The sequence below is a fragment of the Diadema setosum genome, chromosome 16, assembly GCF_964275005.1.
Source record: "Diadema setosum chromosome 16, eeDiaSeto1, whole genome shotgun sequence".
Classification (NCBI taxonomy): domain Eukaryota; kingdom Metazoa; phylum Echinodermata; class Echinoidea; order Diadematoida; family Diadematidae; genus Diadema; species Diadema setosum.
Window position 1 is genome coordinate 20764062 of NC_092700.1, and position 20718 is coordinate 20784779.

General features: G+C 35.0%; 1 pseudogene; it reads right to left on the bottom strand.

Moving 5' to 3' along the window:
- Positions 1–7834: 7834 nt before the first annotated feature.
- LOC140239687 (uncharacterized) overlaps positions 7835–20718 on the bottom strand; it is a 59324-nt pseudogene continuing 46440 nt past the window's right edge.

Consider the following 20718-nt stretch of genomic DNA (forward strand, 5'->3'; position numbering starts at 1 on the left):
CACTATTTTTCTCTCATAGTGAACTTCAAAATGCAGGCTCAGCAACTAATCCTCAACTAGTGACGTGTGATCAGTATGGAATCCTTGGTTTCTTCAGGTTTTGAGGTTTATTTTCATTACGAACCATTTGATTTCGTCCTTCAGTAGCTAGTTATTCTAAGACACGACTACCTCTCCTCCACACGCCTCCTCTTTTGTCATCCACGTTCAGTGTTATTGTTGTCTTATAGTTCAAGTAAAATAACACCTGTTGTCCCATTTGATTATAGGATTATTACCTTCAAAGTCAATCAGTTAACAAAGTTGTTAGTGGATGGGGTAAGGGACTTTTTGGTTCGAATTCTTCCAAAAATACCAAATTTGGACGCATGTAGCCCAAACCATACTCCTTCGATTTTTGATGGGCCCCTCGAAGGGTGCCATCTGGGGCGGCCATATTGGCAAAATCCAATACGGCCACCATTTAGGTTTATTAACCCGTTCCTTCCGCAATTCTCTGAGTGCCTTTAATGCCCCAAAACGAGATTCTTTTCGCCCGTCGACAGAGAGGCACACAGGTTGGTAATCCAGCTGTGTGAAGGTAGTCAAGTTGTTCATTGTGTCCCCCTTTCTGCGGTCAACTACATGTGCCCGTGAACAATGGAAATATCGATCGGGTGCGAGGTATGAATAGAGCGTGCGATGATGAGCTCTCAGAATATTTTGTTCTACACAAAACCACGTACCTGAATGAGGTGACTGGGGTCAGCGAACCCGCATTTCTAACTGATCTCAGCTTTGATCATTATGTACATGTTCGTACGAGTTTACAGCAGAACAAGCAAAAAACTAAATCAGGAAAAGGTACATAATACTGTAAAACCCCCTTTTTTAACAGCAGGAGAACAAATCCTGATAGAACAAACCCACTTTTCTGAGCATTCTAACACAAAGAAACATGAATTTAGGCCACTGAAACAGGCACCCTTGTCTTCATTTTGGGAACCTGCTAAACCAGGTTCCCGTATATCAGTTGCTCCCATGGGAACCTGGTAAACCAGGTTCCCGTAAGGAACGGGTTAAAGGGTTACCCTAAAAAGGTTACAATCATTACATAGTCAATCTTAGAGGTTTCCTGGGTCAATGAATTCGATTCTGAAGTTGGTTTTCTGGTGTGCAGTCAACTTTCCCTTGTTAAAGGTCACCTTAAAAGTTATTTTGGGTTCAGGCTAATATATTCATAACAGGTAATCTGAAAATGGTTTTCCTCTGGTAAACAATTATAGCAGGAATGACAGCCTTTCTAATAGAATTGCAGTTGTTGAGGGCTGAAAAAAAAAATTATTATTTGCTTTTCTGCTATAGATATGTGTAAGTATACAATTTGGGAAAGACAGGATTATCCATTAACCCTACAAAGCCCAAGCTATTTTGACCCCTTCCAGGCCCAAGGGGGGGGGGGGGACATTGTGCCCCCCCCCCACCTATATAACTTCTTTATTATATGATGTATGGCCATCATATTTGACACATGGGTAGAGCAACTCATACTCTACGTGACCCGACATTTGAAATTTCTTAAGGTCATCCACTGAGGGCGCTATTTACCAAAATATAAAGAAATACATAGGAAATATGGTAAAGTCATGTTTTTTCTTTTTATTTCTTTATCCCGAGTATATATGATTCTATTTTATATCAATCATTTTCATATTTACCATAAAGGAAAAGCAAGTCAACCTTCACTATTTGTAATGGTTGAAATTTCTCATGGTCAACATGTGGGGGCGCTGTTCATTACAATATAGAGAAATATATGAAACCTATGATGTTTTGCTTGGAATGGGTACATATAATATTGGTATCATATTTCATATTTTCAAAACATTGAAATTTTGAGTTTGCAGATTGATAATATGATAAACAAAAGATATTACAGGCAAAGCTTGTGTGAAAATAACCTAGAATAAAAGGGTAGTCTTTGAAAAATGCTGTATTTTCGATTATTTCTATTATATCTATTGTTTGATGCCTATGTCGTATAAAAATAAAGGAAATAATAAGAAGAGCATTTCAGGGTAATTCACAACAATTATTACTTCACATTTTGGTCCTTCAGCAAATTACAGCCACGAAAACCCCCATTTCATCCATTATTATACTGTTTACTGAATACTGTTATACTGAAATTGGAACAGAAAATCATGCAAAATCTGACGAACATGGTTGTCAGTTTATGGTTTATGGTTTATGGTGTATGGTGTATGGTTTATGGCAACCAGCAATATTGGACATAAATTATGAATCAAAATGTTCGCAATAAGATTCTAGGAAAAGTCACCAAATTTGGTTGAAATCGAGTAAAGGGTGTGGGAGTGGCAAACGAAAATATGATAGGGGGGCACAATGTGCCCCCCCCCCCCCTTTGGGCTTTATAGGGTTAAAGACCTACAGTAAGAGCGGTCTTCTCTGATCTTGTTATTTTTAGAAATGTTTGGATGAGATGTTTCTGAAAGCATACAATACAATCATTACAAAATCTTCCTGGTTGATAAGAGCACCCAGCTCCCCCTTTCCCGTTTCTTATTTTAAGGGCTGTGGGTGGGTTGTTGAAGAGGGAAGGAGGGGCTTTCTCAACGAGTATCTGTTGAAGAGGGAAGGAGGGGCTTTCTCAACGAGTATCTGTTACACATGTCTGTTTGCAGTATAAGTCTAACTTATCTTTTTATACAACTACGAACCCATTGGTGAAATGGTCATAATAGACTCATGTTAGTTAGACTTATACTGCTAACGAGTGCAGCTTGTTTATACCAGAGTCGTTTTATGTATCACTTCACAGCCCTAATGAAGGTCTTAAAATGACAGAAATTTTGGAAATAAACTACATGTATGTTGAAGTAGCTACGCCAGTGAATGCCCTTATCCCATCGTATTGTATATATGTATATACAGATATGTATATATATATATATATATATATATATATATATATATATATATATGAAGGGTTTGTTTGCAAAAACCGATAAGTCCATTTTTGAAGATTTTGAAGTACGATCTCTGTCATAAAGTACAAAATAATACTTTTTATATGTTTTTTGGGTCACTACATATAAAGGTATATTTTTTAAGTTATGGTCAAACGAAGCAAAAATCTTCTTATTATTCTCTTTATTTTTCTTGAACTTTAATCGCAAATATCTCCATTTGGCAAATATGGACTTATCGGTTTTTGCAAACAAACAGTTACTCTTCATATATATATATATATATATATATATATGTATATATATATATACATATATATATATATATATATATATATATATATATATATATATATATATATATATATATATACATGTTAATAATATATATGAAGGGCTTGTTTGCAAAAACCGATAAGTCCATTTTTGAAGATTTTGAAGTACGATCTCTGTCATAAAGTACAAAATGATACCTTTTAAATGATATATTGATCACTACATATAAAGGTATATTTTTAAAGTTATGGTCAAAAGAAGCAAAGATTTTCTTATTATTCTCTTTATTTTTCTTGACCTTTAATCGCAAATATCTCCATTTGGCAAATATGGACTTATCGGTTTTTGCAAACAAACTCTTCATATATAACAAACGCACATGGTATGTTTACATAGAATAAGATTGCATAAACCCATTGTAGATTTAAGCATAATGTGCATTTATATGTATGTATACCTCTAAAGCTAACATATTCTATATAATAGCTCATGATCTTTGCGAAAAAGAACTCATTGCACTACCGCCCCCCCCCCCCACACACACACAATGAATTGTTCTATGATTATCCTCTTCCCATTCGTCTCTCAAGCATACCAATGTACAGCATAATTAGTACGAAACACTGCATAATGTATAATACAAACATAACAGACGTACAGTGAACAAATATCTTTATTATTTGATTTTGTATGAATGACTTTTATCTGGTTAATATAAACAACACAACCCTTGTTCAAAATTCAAAATAGTGGTCCTTGAAATTCATTATCATAAAAAAAAAAAAAAAAATCTTACAAATTGGTGAACGCTATCATTCTTTGAGCCAAACGAAACACCGCGTACATTTACAATGCAGTCATGAAGACAAAATAATACTTAGGTCTCTAATATGCTCTGACCCTACATTTACTTATTGAAGTGATAATTTCAACTTACCTTTACTGACACTAATTTGATAACATGATCACATTCAGGAATTTCGAGTTTCTGAATTGTGCCGACATAAGAAATGTATAATATACATGCACACGCAAATCTATACAAACATTTTATGCAGCATATCGGGCACACATCTCTTTCTCTTTCTCTCTCTCTCCCACTCTCCATATATGTATAATATATACATATGAAGGGTTTGTTTGCAAAAACCGATAAGTCCATTTTTGAAGATTTTGAAATACGATCTCTGTCATAAAGTACAAAATAATACCTTTTAAATGATATGTTGGTCATTACATATAAAGGTATATTTTTGAAGTTATGGTCAAAAGAAGCAAAAATTTTCTTATTATTCTCTTTATTTTTCTTGACCTTTAATCGCAAATATCTCCATTTGGCAAATATGGACTTATCGGTTTTTGCAAACAAACTCTTCATATATATATATATGTATAACTATATATATATATATATATATATATATATATATAATAAATATATATATAATTATATATATATGATGTATCACATTATGCGTCATAGGGACGATTATATCATAATGTAGTAGAAAAATGATTTTTGCTATTTGACAGATATCACTTTTGATATTTCGACACACACAAACACATAAATTTATATAATTATGTGTAAATGTGTACCTCGTCTGGACTGTTCTGTACTCTTCTGGGCTTTGATGTTTAACAGTTTATTAAAGGTACTAGCCCACATTTGCAAACCCACGAAAATCAAAACTGCATAAAACAGGTCCAATATGACTTCAAGTACAAGTTATAACAGTAACATACCTCACCTGTCGCTCTTTGTCTATACCATTCGATAGGAGGGAGAAAATCATCGTTTTAAAATCAATTTTCAAACCGGGTCAACCCGACCCAAAATCGAATTACGAGCGCGGGCTATAGCTAGGTACATTGTACATGTAACACGTACGTGGACCGGAGCTAGCGAGCGTTATACGCATGCATACGGATTACGGTGCATTTTCATTTATTTTTATGAAAGTAATGGACTAATTGGAACGAAATTTTGCACAGGTGTTACTGCAATCATACCCAAACTCCATGCTAACTATGAGACCAATTGCTGCAGGTTTACAAATGTGGGCTAATACCTTTAAGATATCTGATAGAAACCGAAAATACCCTTGAACTAAAAAGACTACAATGTATTTCACGATGCCATATAATCATTTCTTAAAAGATAACTCTGAGCTCCTGTATTCTATCCTTTGACTGAGTTTCACCTCAAATAATATCTAAAATTACACACGATAGAATATATCATGTTGATACCTTTGAGGCTGAGTTATCTCGGCGTCCAATAATTCATTTCTTGTCTTGTCACCTCTGGGAAGTCATAGAATGTCGAGAAAACATCTAACCATCATGACCACTGAAATTTCTTGTTCCCTGATGTATTCATACATTGTTGGCTTGGCAAAATGTATAATAAGTGAAGGTAATTGCCTTTAGCTTTACGTTCAACCAATGTTATTACTATGAAATGGAAGTACCGGTTTTTGCATTTAAAATCTTCATATTCAAATTCGACAATGAATCACAAAACCCACAAATGAACCAGGCGTGCGATCTGATCATACTTTCTGAAAGATCAATAATTCTATATAATACTAATATTTTGAAAGTTGGACTTCATACGAAAAATTGTTATGAAACACCTTTAACTTTCAATATTCGTATAACTTTGAAAAGATGATGCTATTTTATCAAAAGGTTCTCAATCATGAGTAGAGTGTGCTTCCTGAGCGTGCAAACTGTCATTTCAGTTTGCATTCTTCATAGAGTTGCTATTGTTATTCATATCCTGGTATTTGTTCCATTCATTGCATACATCACCACTGTGTGATTGAAAAGGCAGTCAACCTCACGTCTTTTCTCAATACACTCTTTCCCAAGAATGTGTACTCTCTTGTAAACTCTGCAAATGCATCTTGTTTTACTTCTAAAAACTTTTCAGAAAATACCTATACTAGAACACAGCAATCTGAACTTATCGCCATGTTGATAGAAATGCATGGTGCCTACGAGTATAATCAATGTACAATATGTATATATACAACACTATACATATATATATATATATATATATATATATATATATATATATGATTAAATGTTATTAGTGATTTCATAATCATGGTTATAAACTTTGTGATGAGTTCCACGATGACACGGCCTGTAGCTATCCGAGTATGCTATATCTTTTTTTTTTTTTCTCCACAAAATTTTGACTTTCACAGAGAACTCAAGAGTTATGAGATACGATTTTGCAATATCAGAACACCCACTTCTTTCCTTATCTGAGGAATGTAACCGTTTGTGTTTGTGAACTTTCTGTGAAATTTCGTGCCAGAACAATTTTGATTCTTAGCTTATTCTACAGCACGTATTTTGGCACTGTTTGGTAGGCCAAATGTATGTAGAGTGTACATGTGATATAGATTCAATACATTTATTAGGTAAGTGGAATATCATAATCAAGTGTATGGTAATTAAAAACACTAACATAAAGTATCTTCTAATACATTTAGTCCCTCTTTCACTTGTCATGGGTGACTAGGATTCATTGTAGACTTTGATAGCACACGTGATACCTCTCTATCAAGTTTAGATGTCTCATTTAGTCTGATAGCATAATTTTGAGTCTACTCATCCCTTAAAGCACGTGGAGACCTCATGAAATATAAAAGGGATTTTTTTTTTTAAAGATGAAATATCTATTTACGATAATAAAGTGTGATGATTCAAAGGTATATTCTTTCGTCGGTTAATTGTTAGACGAGTGATACCATAATGTTTTCATATTTACTGTTTATCCATTTACACTATCGCCTCCCTAGATGTTCCAACGAATTGAACAAGCAGCGAGTAGAGAAAAGGTGACCCAAACAAATGTGTGGATTGAGAGAAAGCAGCAATATTGCAAAACACATCAGTGAAAGTCTGAGAAAAATCAGACAGTCAGTTAAAAACCTATACATCATTTTTTTTTTTTTTTGCCATTCCTGGACGAGAAGACTACTACTGTCCGTCAGGTCACAGACTATGAACAATATTGAGACAGTATCAAGAAAATTGAAGTTTTTGCACTTTTTAACATAATATAAAACATTTTGTTTGCTTCTATCAGGAAGTAGGGGGATATAGTACGCTTAACATGAGTCAGTAACAGCTAAAGGCAATGTGTACTTGCTAGGAAAAAAGAGGACTTTTTGTGGAATTTTCTTTATATTTTGTTTACATCGTAGTACATTATGATTATGTGGCATCAGAAACTGTAGTGGTCGTCCCATTTAGCGATGAGGGCACTAAAACATGAAACACTTTTTTTTTTTTTTTAACGGATTGTCCAATATTCCTCAAACTTTGTCTGATGCGTATTTCCGATATTCCTGCAGTCACTCAATCCACTCATATATTTGGGTGAACTAATCTATCGAGCTGTTACAGGAAGCCATGTAATTCCAATACCAGAAATATATAAACTCTGCTAAAATTATGAAGCGTTCCAGAAAGTGAACGCTTGCTTCCATTATAAGATCACACTTGATCATATGAGTTCAACGTATAGCACCTTTTACATTTTGTTGATATTCATTTACATTTCCTCATGGGACGCTGATTTTGTGCCTGCAGTGCATACAGGACTGTAAGTCACGTGTTTCGTCCACAATAATTGTAGAACATTTTTCGTCCATCAATTGGTCCGCTGAACCCTCAACATTGCGTTCTTTTCGAGTTTTGTCCACCTTAGCATACAACCCTTCGCACTTTGTTGGTTTTGCTGGCAAAGATATCTCCACTGCTTTATTCACGCGTCCTCTCTGATCGGGGTTTCGGCGGCATGGCGCTCAGTAAAGTTATCAGATTCTCTCTCATCAGGAAGAGGGATATCGGTGGAATGTTTCTCAGAATTAAGCAAACTGTATTCACCCGAGTCGAAAACATCAGGATGGAATGGCCTGTTGCTAGTTTCAATGTCTTTAGCTACCCCCGGATCTAGCTGAAAGTAAAAAACTTCTTCAGAAGGCGCCGCTGTTGCGGAGTCTATATTGGAGCTGTAAGACGTACATTCTTTTCTGTTAGGGTGAAGGTCAGGCTTTGGAATCGAGGACTTAGGTGGATGAGATGGCTTGTGAACTTGTGCTCTGTCGTCCAGTAAGGCATGATTGATGTGATCGTAGTCATTGTCTCTTGAAATATTTCTAAACTTGGCAAAATCATCAAAATGGCATGACTTTGCATATTCGTTTTCCATCTCCCCTTTCGTATTAGACACAGTGACAATGCTAGTATCCTGTCTTTGTCTACAAACACCGTCAGATTTACCGGCAAAGTTTAGTGAATTGTAAGATGTGTCATCAAACAAGTGCGCTCCACCAGAGGATGTAGAGACACTTTCTTTCACCAATCTGTTGCTCTCAAGGTCTACATCTTGGTAGACACCGTCCTCATGGGCGTTTGTCGTTTGATCAAGTGGTGTCCCCTGTATGCCGTTGTTGCTATGAATGTACGGGATGTTCACTGAGGTTACTGACGTGGTGCCAGTGGTATCGATGTTAGTATGTGAAGAAAACGCATCAGGGGAGATTTGCTCAACGCTTGAGGGCTCGGAAGCCCCCCTGACTACCTCCGTAGCATCCTGGTAGATGTGGTATGGGTCTTCTTCGTATGCCGAGACGTCTCTGAATGTGTTATCTGGCTGATTTTGGAAAGGGTGGCCCTCTGCTCCGTCGTTGGTACCGGTAGTGTTCAATGCAAAGTGATTAGCAGAGCGCTGATTTTGGTTGGTAGTGGACACATAATGCATTTGCAATAGCTGGTTCGAAGCTTGCGAAGGTCTTCGTCTGTTACTGAAAGACAAGAATACAAAAAAAAAAATCCGACAAATGGTAACTATAATGTAATGATTTAAACATTAATTCTTGAAAACTGGTAGAAAATAAAATTCATTGATTAATATTGAAACACAATTATACGGGTACCACATAGTGGTCAAACAATCGAAGGTGTCGCATCCACCTCAGTACCAGTTCTGTCAGGAGTTCCACAGGGTACTGTCCTTGGACCCCTCTTCTTTCTTCTCTACTTAAGCGACATCTCTAATGACTCTTCTTCAACAATTCGCCTATTAGCAGACGACTGTATTATGTACAAGGAGATTCACACGACATAAGATAGTCAGGCCCTTCAAACAGATCTTGATCGTCTGAGAATGTGGGAACAACAATGGCAGATGAGACTCAACAAAACAAAATGTTTTGTTATGCACATTTCACATAAAAAGAACCCAACCAAGGCAACTTATCATATCGGAGAAACCATCTTGGAGGCTGTCACAGATCACACTTATTTATGGATTCAATTAAACAATAAACTGAACTGGGCAAGTCACATTCGAGGTGTTTCTTCAAAAGGAAACCAAATCCTTGGCCTCCTGCGAAGAAACCTCTTCAGTTGCTCGTCAAAAGTCAAATCCATCGCCTACAAAACCCTCGTACGACCCAGACTAGAGTACTGCGCATCAGTTTGGGATCCATACCAGAAGGAGTATATAACTCAACTGGAAGCTACTCAACGACGATCTGCTAGATTTGTCCTCAACATCCACCAAAGAACCTCCAGTGTCACTGACATGCTTGAACGCCTTGAGTAGAAACAACTTGAACATCGTAGGGCTGCCCTTAGACTGACACTACTTTATAAATCGGTCAACAATCTTATTGCTCTGGACACGTCTCATTTGAAATCAAGCTCAATGGAAAAAGAGCAGGACGACAAGGCAACAACAGTCTATCTCCTTTGAAAAATTAAAAACATCAACAGATTGTTATGCAGTACTCTTTATTCCCAAGAACCTGTGCTGAATGGAACCTTCTTCCACCGGATATCAGCTCCCAGCCTAAACTCATTTAAACAGAAGTTGAATGTATTTGACTTGGGGAAAATCATCTAAAAAGCACATTATAAAGTATAAACACTCCGCTCATTCGACCACGCCTGCACGTGTGTATCCCTGATGTGGAGTTTGTGCAGTATCCCACCAGATCCAGATCCAGATAGCAATTCCTGAAACACAAGAATTATAAACCCAGCTTACACGTGGACGTTTTCTGAACGTTCTTGAAACGTTCAAAGTTTGTTATTTGGACGTTTTGTCAAAACGCTTTCAGAACGTCTTTTTCTAGAAGGTTTTCGACGTATTTAAAACGTTTCAAATGGATGTAATAAAATGTTTTTAAACGTTTAAAAAACCAATAAAAAACCTATCGCAATTTTTAAGGACCTTCAGAAAACCTTTTGAACGTTAGAGACGTCAGCAAAACCTTTGTAAGAATATTCAAAACGTTCTATGGACGTTCTGTGGACGTCCAGAAAACCTTTAAAAACCGTCCAGAACGTTAAAAAAGTTTTAAGAACGCCTAAGTCTTATGTGCCGTTCAAGAACGTTTAGAAAACCTTTCATATCCGTCTAGAACGTCCAGAGAACCTTTCAAGAACGATTTCTGCTTATTTTTTATTGGGTTTTTAAAAATATATATTTAGTTATGAGATTATTCAGGGACATTCTGGGATTAATGTACCCAAATCTTAATTCTATATAATCCTATCCTAATCTGTTCCTATTGTCCTACCACCTATACCTATACTACATCCTATTCCTTATTGATGAATCTGTATCACGTTCTTTTATACACCAACAACATGTTTGAATGTATGAAGATATGGTTACTAAAATTAGATCACACAAAAATCTTATATTTTCTTATTTGAATATTCATAAGCAGGCAGGAATATTCATTGTAAAGAAACCAATGACGAACACGTAGCGAACCAAACAAAAACGTCCTATAAACGTTCATTAAAGACGAAGTCAATTCAATTCAATCTTATTCATTCCACATGCTAAAAAGTATAAAAAACACAAATACATGTACACGGACATAACATATATTGCACATTAGGTTCATTCATTTAATTTCATTTAATTTCATTTTTTTTTAATTTCATTTCCGGCCAAACCATATAATATGACATTGCATATACACAAAGTCAGTACAAAGTAACTTTTACATGTCCAAATGAAATTTAAATACACGTCTTTTGTTTACATGAAACAAAAAACATATTTTGGTAGAAGAAGTACAAGGACAAAATGTGACTGAATCATAACAAAGAAAAGGTCGGAAATGGAGGGGACTGCTAAAAAGCCAAGCTTGTAGAATGCAGTCACCTCGGAGTCGCTTTATAATAGTATTACACGAGACATTTTAACATAATCCACGGGAACCAGAACACAAAAACGAGTACGCACTCAAACGCACACACATATAACACAGTAACAAAGCAGCTCTCTTACATACACGTGGAAAGGAACATAGAGTCAAACATCAAAGGAAGGGAGTGATTTATGAGTTTGTACATAAACTGACCTAAATTCAAACAATATAAATCCTTAATTTTTAAAATATTTTGATGAAACAAGTCAGTAGTATGACATCTCCACGATTCTCTACAAATGATACGAAGAGCTTTTTTCTGCAATAATAATATTCTTTCTAAATATGAGGAGTAAGTGTTGCCCCAGGCGAGAATGCCATAGTTCAGATAGGGTAAGATCAAAGATGAATATAACATTAACAAAACATTTTTCGGAAAATAAAATTTAACTTTAGTGATAACACCCACATTTCTAGAAATTGTGCGGCAAATTGAATCGATATGCAAATTCCAGGTGAGCTTATTATCAAGAGTCAAACCTAAAAATTTAATTGAAGAAAACACTCTATGGCTATATTGTCCAAATAAATATTCTGAGATAACTTTTCTAAAGAATTACTGAAAAGCATACATTTAGTTTTTTGAAGATTAATTGACAATTTGTTAGCTCTAGTCCAATGAAGTAACTTTTTTATCTCGATGTTCATAGTATCGATCAAATACACTGGATCAGAGCTGGAAAGGAACACATTTGTATCATCAGCAAATAATAAAAAGGAAAGAATACTTGATGAATTTATGATATCATTGATGTAAACCACAAATAAAAGTGGACCAAGTAAACTTCCTTGCGGTACACCACAAGTGATATCATGCATAGCAGATTTGTGACCATTAATATAAACAAATTGTTTGCGATTGGTAAGGTAACTCCTGAACCACTCCAAGGCCATGCCACGAATACCATAATGAGATAATTTGTAAAGGAGTATTTTGTGGTCAATGGTATCGAAGGCCTTGGAGAAGTCCAGGAACACACCTATAGTATGATGATAATTATCAATGGCTTTGGAGACTTTGTCTAGGAAAGTAAGAACTACATGGGATGTGTTGTGTTGTTGCCGGAAACCAAATTGATTATTTGAAATAATCTTATGCTTATTGAGAAAATCCAAGAGTCTAAAATGTACAACTTTTTCTAATAATTTAGAGATAATGGATAACAAAGATATTGGTCTATAATTACTGATGTCTTCCCTATCCCCTTTCTTAAAAATTGGAATAACCTTAGATACTTTCATTTCCTCGCGGACAACACCATTACGTAAAGACAAATTAAACACATGAACCAAAGGATCCACAATGCAGTTTATAATGTGTTTTAAAAGAACATTATCAATATTATCATAACCAACACTTTTTTTACTCTTTAAATTCTGAACTATATCATGTAGTTCATTCCGGTGAGTGGGAGCAAAAAAACAGGAGCTAGAATTGGGCGTATGTAAAAAATCGACAAATAACTTTTGGGACTTGGGAATCTTTCTAGCAAAACTATTTCCTATTTGTGAAAAATATTGATTAAAAACATCAGCTATAGACCTTGGGTCAACAATAATAAGATCATTATGTTTGATTGTAGTAATACGGGATGTTGGTTTGTTTCTATTAATGGCAGAATCAATAACTTTCCAAGTATTTTGGATATCATGTTTAAAATAATATATCTGGTCACTGAAATATTTTCGCTTTGCACAACGCAAAATTTGAGTAAGAACATTCTTATATGAAATATACTTATGACGAGATTCCTCAGTGTGTTTAATTTTATCAGCATAATACAAATTATTTTTTCGGTTAATTGACCGCAGCAAAGATTTCGATATCCACGGAAGTCTCGGGGATTTTTTATAATTGCTATTATTTTTCTTAACTAAAGGAACATACATAAAAGTGAATTCAATTTTCTCATGAATAAATCATAAGCATTATTTGGGTCCTCAGCATCATATACCTCAGACCAATCTACTTCATTAAGGCCATTTTGCAACCTAGCTACATTATCGGGGGTAATTTTTCGAAAATACATTGCAGAGGAATTCAGATTACGTTTGCGATTATAAGGATTATGGGTAAATATGGGGTAATGGTCGGACAAATCTGATAAAACAATGCCAGAAAAGGGTAAGGGGTTAATATTGCAAAATATGTTGTCAATTAGAGTTGCTGAGTGATCAGTTACTCGAGTTGGCTTTGTTATAAGGGGTAAAAAGGATGAGGACATCATAATATCTAATAAATTCTGAGCTGAGTTTAATGTCTGAAACTTAGATAAATCTATGTTAAAATCTCCCATAATATAACAATCTTTATTGTTGAAAATCGGACTTTGCAGTAATGATTGCAAATAACTAAAAAAAAAACGTGCATCTCAGAATTAGGGGGTCGATAAATGACTAATACAAGTATATTCCTAGAACAAGGCACGTTAACTTCAATAAAGAGGGATTCTACAGCTTCACTCATGCAGTTCAATCCACTGTGAATAATGTAATTAAGGTCTTTCTTTACGTATAGGGCAACTCCTCCGCCTTTCTTGTGCTGGCGACTGTTTTCTATGAAATCATAACCGGGAAGAGAGAACGTAGGGATAGAAGTCGGACTGATCCATGTTTCACTCAGTCCAATTACAGAGAAAGATGATTTATGAATGTCATTCATAAAACAGCAAAAATTATCGAAATTACGATTCAAACTCCTTATATTGAGTTGCATCAAGGAAAAACTTTGAGATAATTCAGTTAGAGCTTTGAATTGATTAATTGTAAAATATTCAGAACTAAGATATTGTTCATTATTATCTTCACCAAAAGCTACACTTTTAATATGAGAATTAAGATCATAATTTGCTTGGAAACATTTACTGTCGGATTCATTCATTGCATGAGATACCGAGCCATGATTAAACATATCAAAAAAAAAAATCTTCATTGTTTAGAGAGTGAAAAGGAAAATTCACAACCTGTGACGTACTATCCATCATAAATAAATGAAATTACAATATTCGCTGGTGGTAAGAACAAAGGTACATTCAAGTGTACGAGGCAAAGACCCAGAGAGAAGTGCAGAAGAAGCAGGGGCAGAAATGTAGGTGATATACGGAATGCAAGAGAGCGGCGCATCGACATTTTCAACTCACAATACAATACTAGACAAACACACGAAAAAAATAAACGAAACAAGGAATACATGTTACATAATGGTAGGAGTAGAAGCTATGAATATAAACTATATACACACTCGACATAGAAGGAACTGCCGCCACTCGCTAAAATTGATGAATGTCTGGAGGGTACAAATGCAGTGGAATACACTGGAATGTAATGTAAGCACTGTGATACAATACTCAAGTCTGTGACTTACAGACCATGGAATTAACAAGATGTTATATAATAACTGCGGAGCAGTAGTGAAACGTGGGTAGAGAGAAAAAAAAAAAACCACACAGATAATTAAAATTATCAGTGAAGACGATTTATATCCCCGTCCCGAGTGTTGCTTTATAGTAGGTGATGTCATGAGGGCAATGACGTTAATACCAAATACACCGAATTTAACCTTCATACCTTAAATGGTCTATTTAAATACAAAGATGAGTGGTTACCATGGCAACACATTTCCGTTATACTAACTCATTGGTGTCTTGCAAAACTACACTTCTAAATCATAATACATACTAAATTTGACTTGAATTGCTTGAATACTGTAGGTGACACATTATACAGTCATCCTGCTATATTTACGTATTCAATGTCATGCCTTATGATGAAGAGTAGCAATATACATGTAGAATATCATGACATTCGAATTGGCTTTAGCTTGAACGATGGGTGTGAAACAATACTTTTCAATTATTCATAACTCTCATTAGGTAGTTAATTAAATAGAGTGGAGAAGATAAAGAACCCAGTTGGTTACCTGCATTTCGTCTCAAACTATCTGAATCACAGAAATTAACTGAGTGATGTATATTATCTGCAATATTGGAATGTGGGTAGAAAGTTAAAAAAAAGCAACTATCTCTACACACAGACACCGGTAAATAAAGGTACTGTAGCTGTAACTGCGGAATGCCATCTTGAAGGAAGTATAGTTCAATCACAAGCATTTGGAGTAATAAAAAATGAAAATAAAAAATCGGTTATAGCCCTAACAAGCTCACAGGTATGAAACAAATAAACCTAATGTTTATACGATGTACTTTAAAAAGACAGTGCCGAGGGAAATTGTCGCAGTGACAGTGCGCCAGGGAAGAAGACTACCCAGTCAATCAGTCAATCAGATTATTTCGGTATAATACCAAAATACCAAAACATGAATTAGCAAGGAAAACATAACAACAAAAGAAAAGTAACTATCCTTTATACCGCAAGGTGTAAAAGAGGATAACATTGGGCGATGTAGTACACGTCATAGATGAAAGCAAGACGACATTTAAAACCTTAAAGACTTGCACGGAAAAAAAAGATGTCCAATTTACGAATGGTGATGTTCAATCGATGCATAAGATGATCGTCGGGCATATAAGGTTTACATAAGAAACAAAAGGAGACATAAGAAACAAAAGGAATGATGCAAACATAAGAAACAAAAGGAATGATGCAAACAGCTATAATTAGCATGTGTGGGAATCAGAAAAAGACCAAATAAGACTTATCAAGGCCGATTCCCTTACAAATGAGGCTACAAATTGCAATCAAAGATATAAATTTTTAGTATAAATCTATACCATTAGAAATTATACATAAAATTGCAAAAAAGGACAAAATACACACAAAAGACAAAACAAAACAAAACAGAAAGGCAAATATCCCAATAATTATTCAGCTGCACTTTGGATTAAAAACATTCTATATCTACGTTTAAAAGATGATAATGAAGGACATTCTTTGATAATAGCAGGTAACTCATTCCAGGACTGAGCTCCAATATATCTGATTGTAGTCTTTGAAAACTTATATTGGAAAAAAAGGTAAACATTATGTTATTAGCACATCTTGTGTTATAACTATGGACTGCACTATTTTGAACGAATAACTTATGGAAAGTTGCAGGTAAAACGCCTTTGAAATATGAAAATATAAATATGGCCACATGTAATTGCTCTATTTGATCAATTTTTAAAACTTTCATTTTCTTGAATAATGTTGCAGTGTGCTCAAAAGGACTTACGTCACAGACTATTCTTATTGCACGCTTTTGTAATAATAACACACGGTTTGATAAGTACAATGAAGTGTGACCCATACTGTTGCATAATACGTTAAATGGGGGGAAATCATTGTGTGATATATGGTTAAAAGAATCTTTTAAGGAAGTGCATATTTCAAATAACTCATAACACCTACAGTTCTGCTTATTTTAATACAGACATCATTTATATGGTCTTTCCATGTTAAACCATCATCAATTATCACACCAAGAAATTTAATATTGTTCACTTGTTTAATTTTACCATTACCTATAAATATATTTGTAAAACTCTTTTATCTATTACTTTATTCTTTGTTTTAAAGATTATATAACATGTTTTTCTTTTCTACATTTAATACCAGGTGATTTGCAACAAACCAAGAATATACTTTCTTCATTTCTGTGTTAACCATATGATTGACATCATGAACATCCCGACCAGAGAAAAATGAGTTTGTGTCATCTGCAACTAATATAGAAAACAAAGTAGGACTTACAAATTGCAGATCATTGACAAATAACAAAAAAAAAGGAGGGGACCCAGTAGAGAGCCTTGTGGAATGCCTGTTTTTACATAACACAAATCTGATTTTATATCATTTACAATTGTATATTGTGAACGATCTGATAAACAACTCTGAAACCAATTCAGAGCACTCCCTCTCATTCCATAATATTCCAATTTAGTAATAAGTATACAATGATCTATACAATCAAATGCCTTTGTTAAATCTGTAAAAAAAAATCCAACCACAAACTCACAATTTTCAAATGCATTTGATATCTTTTCCATTGATTTGAGTTATGCCGTATAAGTGGAATAACCATGTCGAAATCCAAACTGCTGATGATATAAAATATTATTCTTATCAATGAAAGATATCAATCTAGCATAGACTAATTTTTCAAACAATTTGGTGAAAATTGACAACAGCGATATAGGTCTATAGTTTTGTAATTGGTGCTTATCCCCTTTTTTAAAAACTGGAATTACCTTCGCAATACCATTTTCCAAAGATGAATTGAATATTGCACATAAAGGTTCCATTACAAAACAAATTGATTTCTTAAATACATTGACATGGATATCATCGTCACCAGGACTTTTGTTTATTTTCAGATCACTTACAATGGTTAATATATCAGCAGTTGTGATAGGCTTTAAAAAAATGGATTGGCTTTGTACAGGTTTGTGCAGATAAGTATGAATAGATTCAGATGAATCATAAACATCAGAAATAATATTGCTACCTATAGTGCAAAAATATTCATTAAAATGTTGTGCGATAGACTCTTTATCATCAATAAGATGACCATTGATTTATAATGAATCTATACAGTTACTCTGTCTTTGTTTATTCGTGACGTCATTTATGATAGACAATGCTTTCCCACGCACGTTGTTAAATTTCCGATGATAATATTCACGTTTTCTCTTACGTATTTCCTTATTTACCATATTCCGATATTGTTTAAATTTCTGTACATTATTAACACTACGATTCTTAAGATACGATACAATAAATACTTCTTTTTACACGTTTACCGTAGTGTACTATTAAACCATGGTTTATCCTTCTTTTTCAATCTGTGTACACACTTCTGCAATGGAAAACACTAATTATAAAACAAGAGATATACTTGGCAAGAACGGCTTCAAATTGTTCATCCACACCACTTCTGTTTACAACGTGTTCCCAGTTACGAGTTCGAAGCATATTACAAAAATACTGTATGGAGGAGTCATCAAAGACACGTTGAAATCTATTGTGATCTATATTACTCTTACGATTGCATCTTATAACAGCAAATATCGGTAAATGGTCACTTATATCACATGTGAATATCCCTGAGACAACAATATTCTCAAACTTATTAATGAAAATATTATCGAGGAGTGTTGATGACTGTGCTGTTATTGTAGTGGGTTTTGAGATTACCGGAGAAAGTGAATATGACAAAAACATATCAATAAAGGAATCAGAAAACGACATAGATGAAAGTAAATTAATGTTGAAATCACCAGCCACAAAGCAGTTTTTCTTTTTCCTCATAATCTTATGAAAAGGCAATTCTAGGGCATTCAGAAACTGGGAAATAAAAGCAGCAGGTGGCCTATATACAACCATTACAATAATATTTTCATTATGACAGCATATCTCAATACAAAGTGTTTCAATGTTTTCATCAAATAATTCCAAATCTTGTCTTCTTTTAAATTTTAATTCACCACATATGTAAAAACCCACTCCTCCACCACGTTTATCATTACGTCTATTATCTATAAATATATAATATGATAGTAGGCAAGATGAGTATTCTTGTAGCTTAAGCCAAGTTTCTTATACAGCAATGAGTGAAAACCTGTGTCTGAAAGTTTGTAAAAAAGTGTCCATATAATTAAAATACTTCTTTATACTTCTACAATTAAAATGACATATCGATAAATAATTAGTCGTATCTAAATCATCCACAAGATTATCAAAGTCCACTGGAAGATAATATCTAGAATCATGTTCTAAATATTCACTTTGAATATGCTGGTTGAAGTTACCATAACAGTTTTGGCATTGCATATTGCTATTATCCAGATTAAAATCAATTTGCCGATTACAAATAACACATTCATGTACAGACTTAAAAGACATTAAAACAGTAACAAATCTAATATTTTAATATAAAAGAAGCTAAAATGATAGAATTAGTACATATCATATTGCAGCTGTAATACTATAAAATCCGGTGTGGTGACAGTATGTGTAAATTTACAAGGAATTCTACCTGTAAAAGCTCAGAGCTCTGAGTTACATTTTATCCAGATCGCTCTTGTTGTGGATTTGCCTTCGCATCGTCTTTCCTCCAGATGTTTTGACAGAGACCAGGATTTTTCCGTCTACTGACCACGCAGCGAGAATGTGGCTGTCTCTTTTTTGGTTGCAAGAAAGGCATCTTGAAGGAGCTTCCTGTTGATGTCTGTGAGGTCCTCACAGATGCTCACACCGGTACCCTTGAGTTTTCTGCGATTCCTCAGCAGCTGTTGACGATGCTTGTATGATGTCAGCTTCACGATGATTGCCCTTGGTCTAGCTGTTCCACGGCGTGTTGGTTGGGCATCTCGATCGCGATAGATACGGTGACTGCTGTCAATATCTTCAGGTTTCAGGTCGACGTCGAGTTGTTGCTTAGTAATGCGGCATACAACGGTGTCTGTGCTCTTGTCGCTGGTTTCGGGGACTCCAAAGAATCTCATACAGTTTCTACGGGAATAATGCTCCTGTTGGTTGAGCTGGGATTGGAGATTCCTGATCAGCTGTTGGTCTTTCTCAGCATCAGATTTTAGCTTGGCAGTTTCCTGCTGAACAGCTTTGACCTTTTGCTCAAGATCAAGGATCAGCCCCTCTTGTTTCTCCACTCTTTCAAAGAGGTGCTGGAATTTGGTTACCATCGCCTGTGCAACTGCCTCCGTGATAGCTGTCAACACGTCTTCATCCTTCAGCGCATCTTTAATAAGGTTCTTTGTTGATCTGGTAGCTGACATGCATGTCCTGCACAGCTGGATTGTTCGCTCGGAAATTTGGTGGAATGACTTGAGTAGTGTAGGCATATGCAGTAGTCGGTAGTATAATGTAGTGTACCTTGGCAAGTCGGAGACTATTGCAGCTTGAACTTCAGTATGTGGGACTACACAAGATTGCTGAGTGAAACTGGCGATATCAGCGAGCAGGACTTAGCAAGAAATTATATTCTATAAAAACACCAGAGTGGATTCTCCAGGCACCAACAGATGTCGTGTCATCAAATCATGGTACTGACAGTCTTCCAATCAAGACGAAATTAGTCCATGAAATAGAGATCCTTCCTGACAGTCAGCCACCCGTTTTTCTCTGTCAATATAGCAGACCTAATAAAAACATTTGTGGACGTTCATCAAATACGATGAGGTAGCAGACATAATAAAAAACGTTTTCAAACGTCCATTGACATTTTCCAAACGTTTTCCAAAAAACCTGTCCTTTGC